General features: G+C 41.9%; 1 protein-coding gene across 1 annotated transcript in view; it reads left to right on the top strand.

Moving 5' to 3' along the window:
- The first annotated feature begins 626 nt into the window (after positions 1–626).
- Positions 627–6,404, top strand: part of LOC109297658 (programmed cell death 1 ligand 2-like) — a 63,082-nt gene continuing 57,304 nt past the window's right edge. The window contains exon 1 of the mRNA XM_019517617.1: positions 627–793. The gene's annotated coding sequence lies outside the window, so the exon portion shown is untranslated. The remainder of the gene's footprint in view (positions 794–6,404) is intronic.

The raw sequence follows: 6,404 nt of genomic DNA, 5'->3' as shown, positions 1-6,404 counted from the left end.
ACAAACTTTCTTAATACAGGGAAGATGACACCAAAGGATAATTTAGGAGGGTGGTTATATAAAATAATATCATTGTGAGTGTTGCTGGTGTTTGCAAGGCATGTGGGGAGTATATTAATTATTCATCAGTTTTAATTGTGATTTCAATACCTTGGCCTGACAGTGTATGCTCATTAAAGAGAGACAAGGAAATAGGGTTATGGAGGAATTTGAATAAGAAGAAATGATCTTTCTTTTACCACGAAATAGCCAGTTAGGGTTTGTAAGGCACTCTGACTGTGAATTCTAGATATTTCTTTTGCAAGGAAGAATAATGTAAGCTTTTGTTGATAAAGATTAAGATCAATTAGTTTAAAACTCAAATGATGATGGTTTCACAATGCAGAATAATCCTTAGTAAATCTGCTTGCAAGGTTTTTGATGTATTTTTGAAAGACAGATAATGATAGCAGCATGGCCTGCAGAGCAGAATGATGAGAGCACTTTCATTAACATTCATAATGAAAGTGGAACTGGGTTTGCCAATTCCTGAGAAAAGGGTGGTTTCTTTTTACTTCAATCATTTTTTTCAGCTTACATGAAGCCTGAATAAGATCAGCCTCCAGGCTGCAGTACTGCTGCATACATTAAGCTGGTTATGAAGGACTGGAGGACTACTATTCTTTTAGTCTTGGACTATCTTACAATATCATACAGACAGGCATTGCCTGGGAAACCTAGACAAGTCCAACTGGACCCAAACCTAGACAAGTCCAGCTGGACCCAATTCTTCCAGTAGTTGCATGGATGTGATGTGAGTATAAGGCTGCTAAAATGTAAATCCATTCCTACTGCATGTTGTGACTGGCAGGTAATAGAAATCTGTATATTCTGATAGTCAGTCTATCTGTAGTTCAGTTTTGTTTCAGTTTGATTTTTTTCAGGGACTGTGCTCAGAGTTTTGTTCAGAATCATATCTCCAGGTCCAGATTTAAACTTTGGGAAGGCACAATTAAGAACCTGAACCTGGATCTGGATCAGAATTTTGCAGCTGGGTCATCTCTATGTAATGGGCAAAGCCCAAACCATGGTGTTGGAGAATAGCTTCAACATTTGGATCAGACTGCTGCTGTTTATGTTTCTCTGTCATTTTCCAAGAGCTTATGTTGCTCTAGATTCCAGGTCCAGCTTTCAACTGGGTAGTGAATTTTAGGAAGTCTTTTATAGAATTGTCTGTTTTCTTCTACTTCGTATTACCCCCTCATCACATCCTGTAGTTCCAGGCTTACTGGTATTTCATGTGTTGTCTGTCTCTTAGCAACAGGAGTTTTATGTTTCATATTCCATTTAGGATTCTAGAGATAGGATGTGAAGGGGGAATGTTATTGTCCTTCTTTGCAAATATATTTTTCCTGTGTAAAACAGTAGTGAGTCAAGAGAATCTGAAATTATATGGGAAGACAATATTCAGATATATTAATGAATATTGAGCAATAATTGCCTTGGTACCAGTGAGATGTCACACATTTCATAGCATACACAGCTGTACTAATTACTATTTAATTAATGAGAGCATCTATAAAAGCCTTGCTTTGAATATGATCCTGTCCTAAAATGTATAGGTATAAATAATACATATATTATTGTATGCTGTACAACACAAAAACTATTCACGTCATAGCTTTTCTAGAAAACACACCTTAAAACACTATAAAGTTCCAAAACAGGTCAATAGAGAAAAATAATAGCTAATGGGAGGAAATAATGAAGGAAGGTAGAAATGATGTTTTCATCTGAAGGGTGAAATGATGAGGTGCAATGAAGCAGGAAGCCTGCCACACTGGTGAAAGCTGCAGAGGAGAAGACTTCTGAATCAAGAGTGGACTGATTGTGTAGAGGCATAGACAGGAAATCATTGGGAAAGGAACTTGGAGTGCAGGGACATGGAGTGCACATGAGAAAAGGGTCATAAGGCATACTGAAACAAGCCTACCAGATGACTGGGCATTGTAAAAATAGAGGCCTTTTAGAACTGGGACTGAAAACAAGTGAAAACAATTTTAGTCATTTCATAAGGCTGCTAAGGAGGCTGCATTTCATAATATATGTAGGAGGAATGGAGTCTGGAGAACTCTGGGGATTAAGGATGCATAGGAAAAAAAGGTGTAATAATAATCCAGGCAACAAGGTATGCAAATTTAAGCAAAGAGTGATAGGGGTGCCCTTATGATAGGAACAGAGCAAGCATGTAATGAAAGAGACTCCACCTCAAGGAAACTAATGTATGTCTGCACAGTGCCACAGACACATGTAAGCAAACTCATAATGCACTAGCTCAGGTGTAGGAAGTAGCGTAGCTGCATTAGCAACAGGGTGTGTCAGCCCTGGCAGAGAGCCATACCAATGCAGCATACCTTCCGGTACCTGAGCTAGCTCAGCTATATCTGCCTGGTACTCCATTGGGCTCTGTAGACACAACTAGGTCCAAAGAGAAAAGATAAATGGAGGGTGGGAGAGGGAAAGAAATCACAGGGATTAAGTCACTTGGTGAAAGTCACACAGCAGGGGAGTAAACAGAACCCAGAGTTCAAATCAATTATCAAAAATCCTACGGACTTGGATGGGATCATGATTCCACCTCAGACTTTTTGGATCCAGACCTGATCCTCTTTGGTGCCTCTGGCTGCTACTGTAATAGAGCTCTTATTAATGATTACTAGTAATGGTAATGAATGAGTGTTATGAAGAAAGAAGCTGGAGTTGTTTGAATAATGAAGGGAGGAGCTGCTGTTGCATGGACATGCTCTGCTTATCCAGGAGAAACTTCGCTGTCTTGGAGAAATGTAGGTGAACACACATAATTACTTGCCCCAGAGAGATAAGCATGGAGCCTGACTGCCCCTAGCAGTTTTTAATACTGACCATTAAATTCTGCTTACCTAAATTCTCCTTAAAGTTTCAATCACGTAAAACAACATGCTGTATTTCCTTTCCTACTCAGTTGACTAATCCTATAGAAATCCATAAAAGGGCACGGATGGCAAGTTTTAGTCTTCAACAAAAGAAATGTAAACATTATTTTTACAATAATGAAAAGTAGCTGAAACTATCTTTGTTGCATAGCACTGAAGGCCTGTCACATCCCTGGTAACTTGGTGTCTGGTAATATGTGCTGGGGGTTGTCAAAGAATGAGTTTTCACTGAGCCATACAAAACACTAAATCAGCACTCGGTAATGGTTATGGCAGATGGCATTTCAGCAATCTAGAATATCAGTGTTAGTTAATGAACAGTGCACAAAGCTTTACAAGCATATAAAATGGATGGTTCCTCATCTGGCCATATAAGCTAAAGGTAGTAAACTTAACAACAATGACAAAATATTTTTAAGCCTGGGTAGCTAGAATAAGGCTTATAAGGCCATATTTTGACAGCTAAATGAGGATTTAAGAGTGATGTTACACGTTCATTCAAATTTTCAGCCCTTGATTTTAGTCCTTCCCTCCACACACACACACACACACACACACACACACAAACACACACACTGTATGTACAGGCATGTGCACATTAGCTGTTTTTATTATGAAACCTTTTATAGTGACAATGAGATAGGGCTAGAATGCCAAACACAGCAGGGTCACGTCTATCTAATGTCAACATCCTTTAGGGAAACTTCCATACTGGTTTTGGATTTTACTATTTTGCACCAGTTCAGTTTAACTGCATCAGTTTAACTTCATGGGCTCCAAACTGTCTCTTCTTTAATATTAACAGAGAATGAATTATCTCTTGTTTTAGTTAGCGTGGTGGGTATCCTTCTTCCCTCTAAATTTGGACAAAGTAGTCACCACTGAGTGGTAGAATTTAACCTTTATGAATTGCTTCTTTTGCTGCAAGTGTTTTTTACTAATTTTTTTTAAAAATCTACTCTATTTTCAGTTTAGTTGTGTTGTTATTGTATATGACTATGTGAAGTAACAATAGTTTCAACTGTAGTAATTAAGGGACTAATAAAAGAAAGTCCTTACTGCTGTGATTTCTATTTTAGCTTGAGGATGTTTAAACAGCTGCTTGGGAAATTTGAATAATATGAGTATATAAAGGAAATTTCTCCTGAGCTCAGCTGCTTTATTCCATTTCAGTTCTGATTATGCAAGTTATTAGTCATTACTTGTATAACAATGAACATTGATGACCAGGGTTTTGCGCAAAGAAACCCTGAAGTTACACGGAAGCATTAAAACTAAATGTGGTTCTATATGGATAGGGTGGCCATATTATTTTTAAGGAAATCTGGGACACTCCCCTAACCCCCAGGCAGGAAGCACAGTGCCCAGCCCAGCTGGTCCCCCACCCCCATGCCTCCAGCTGTTGCCCAAGAGGAGCCAAACTAGGGAGTGTGGGTGGGGTGGTGCCAATCCAGGACTTTTGTTTCCATTTTTACTAACTGGCTAGGATGCCGGGATGGCCTATTGTAACAGGGAACCCTAGCCGTGTTATTAGGAGGTAGGGCTTCCCCTTTAAGACCCAAGCCTATAGGAACACCAAGCACCAGGAAGGTAGGGGTTAATAGCCCAACCACCCAGGCCAATCAGCTGACAGGAAGAGGATAGACCTCTGGGCACATATAAACCCCAGGGCCAAGGCTGGTAGGAGGAGGTCTCTGGCAAGCTGCCAGGGTAAGAGAGCTTCTGCATGGCAGAACTACCCAGAACACTGTGACTGCTGCCCAGATTGGTGATATGGCTAATAAGGCTCCAGGAGCCTACAAGGTACCCAGAGCTGGGAGGTATGCAATACTCAAGGAACAGTTTGGGGTTTTAAAGAGCCACAGTGTGACTTGTAGGACTCATATTATGTTATAACCTAGGGGCTTTTATTTATGTTGTTGATTTATCTGGTGGACTGGACTGAGACTATTGGGGAGGAGGGGGCCTCATTGGGGCACACTACTGTGTGCAGATCCCAGTGCCAGGGGGCACAGGGACAGGAGGGAGACCAGACCCCAGTGCCAGGGGGTGTGGTGCCAGGGGGTGAGCAGACCCCAGCACCAGGGGGTGCAGTGACAGGGGGTAAGCAGACTCTGGTGTCATAGGGCACAGGTCAACATCTATATACCATCTGCAAAGTGATCCCTAGTGTTGGGGTAGTAAATGGGCAGCCTCCCACCTGAGTAACATCATAATTATTGTTCCATCAAGGCATGGCAGGCAGGAAAGTTGGGTGGGTAAGCTACAGACAGAGCGTCAGGCCAATACTAGATAGATAGAATGGACCCCCTGTCACACCTATGAAATCCAGGACTGTCCTGGCCAAACTGGGATGTATGGTCACCCTATATATGTTGGCCATAAGAACCTAAGAGCAAAATTTTTACCTTGTGTCAGAAATGTAAACACAAAGAAATGTAGACACAAAGGCCAAGGGCCAAATTCCTTCCCTTGATAGATGTGCATCCAAGAACAGGCTCTCAGCCTGAACTCTTGTCCTTCAAAACACAGTCTTGGTATTAGTTCCAGTTCATCCTCTTGGCCCCAAAATTTGAATTGCATTAGCATGTTATTATATATATGAGTTTTGCAACATATCAGATGATATCACCACTCTTTGGTATACTTTACTGCTTTACCACATTTTTGCCAGCCCACAGGCAGATTGGTTGCTCATATACTCCAGTAATGGGTCTCATGTAGGGACCTAGAGACCTGGATGGGAGATGGAGACAAATGCCACCCTGCCAGGGGCTAGCTCAGAGTATTGAACACATTACAGCTTCTGCCAAAAAGGTGGCCCCACTAATCCAAATACACATGCCTTGGAGCTCCATGGAAGAACTCTGGCAGATTTACTCCTGAAGGTCCACAAAAAGAAATAGGCAAAATTTCAGACCTTCCCAAATCCCTGCTCAGCTGCTGCCTCACATGGAAGCATCTAGGCTAGGGACAGAAGTTACACATAAATCAGTTCAAGTGATCAGAAACTGGTTTAAACCTGTAACAGAACAGAAGCCCAGTGCACATAAACCAGTTTCAAAATGGCTGAAACTGGTTTAAGATAAACCTGCTTGAATGCAGTATCAGACTTAACTGATTTAGGTCAAACTGGTTTATGAAACTTCTGTCCCAGAGCCCTTCCTGGTTCAACTTAAATCAAAGTCTCTCAGCATCCCAGCATGCTTTTCAACCCTGGGTTGGGCTGTGCTGTCTGTTCCAGAGAGCAGGGCTGGCCCTGCCCCTCTGCTCCCCAGTTGGAGTGGTGAGGGCTGGCTCACTGCCCCCTCCCCGCAAAGGCAAACCCCAGCTGGTGTCGGCCAGGGAGTGGGGGGGTTAAACTCACCTTTCCCCAAGTACAGGGCTGCCCTGCCCAACTAAAACATAGTGTTAGCTGCAACTGTGGACTACAAATCCCAGAGACACCTGGAA

The sequence above is a fragment of the Gavialis gangeticus genome, unplaced genomic scaffold (assembly GCF_001723915.1).
Source record: "Gavialis gangeticus isolate Ggan-Ray unplaced genomic scaffold, GavGan_comp1, whole genome shotgun sequence".
NCBI lineage: Eukaryota > Metazoa > Chordata > Crocodylia > Gavialidae > Gavialis > Gavialis gangeticus.
Note: the sequence above shows the minus strand (reverse complement) of the source record. Positions and strands in the feature narration are given on the sequence as shown.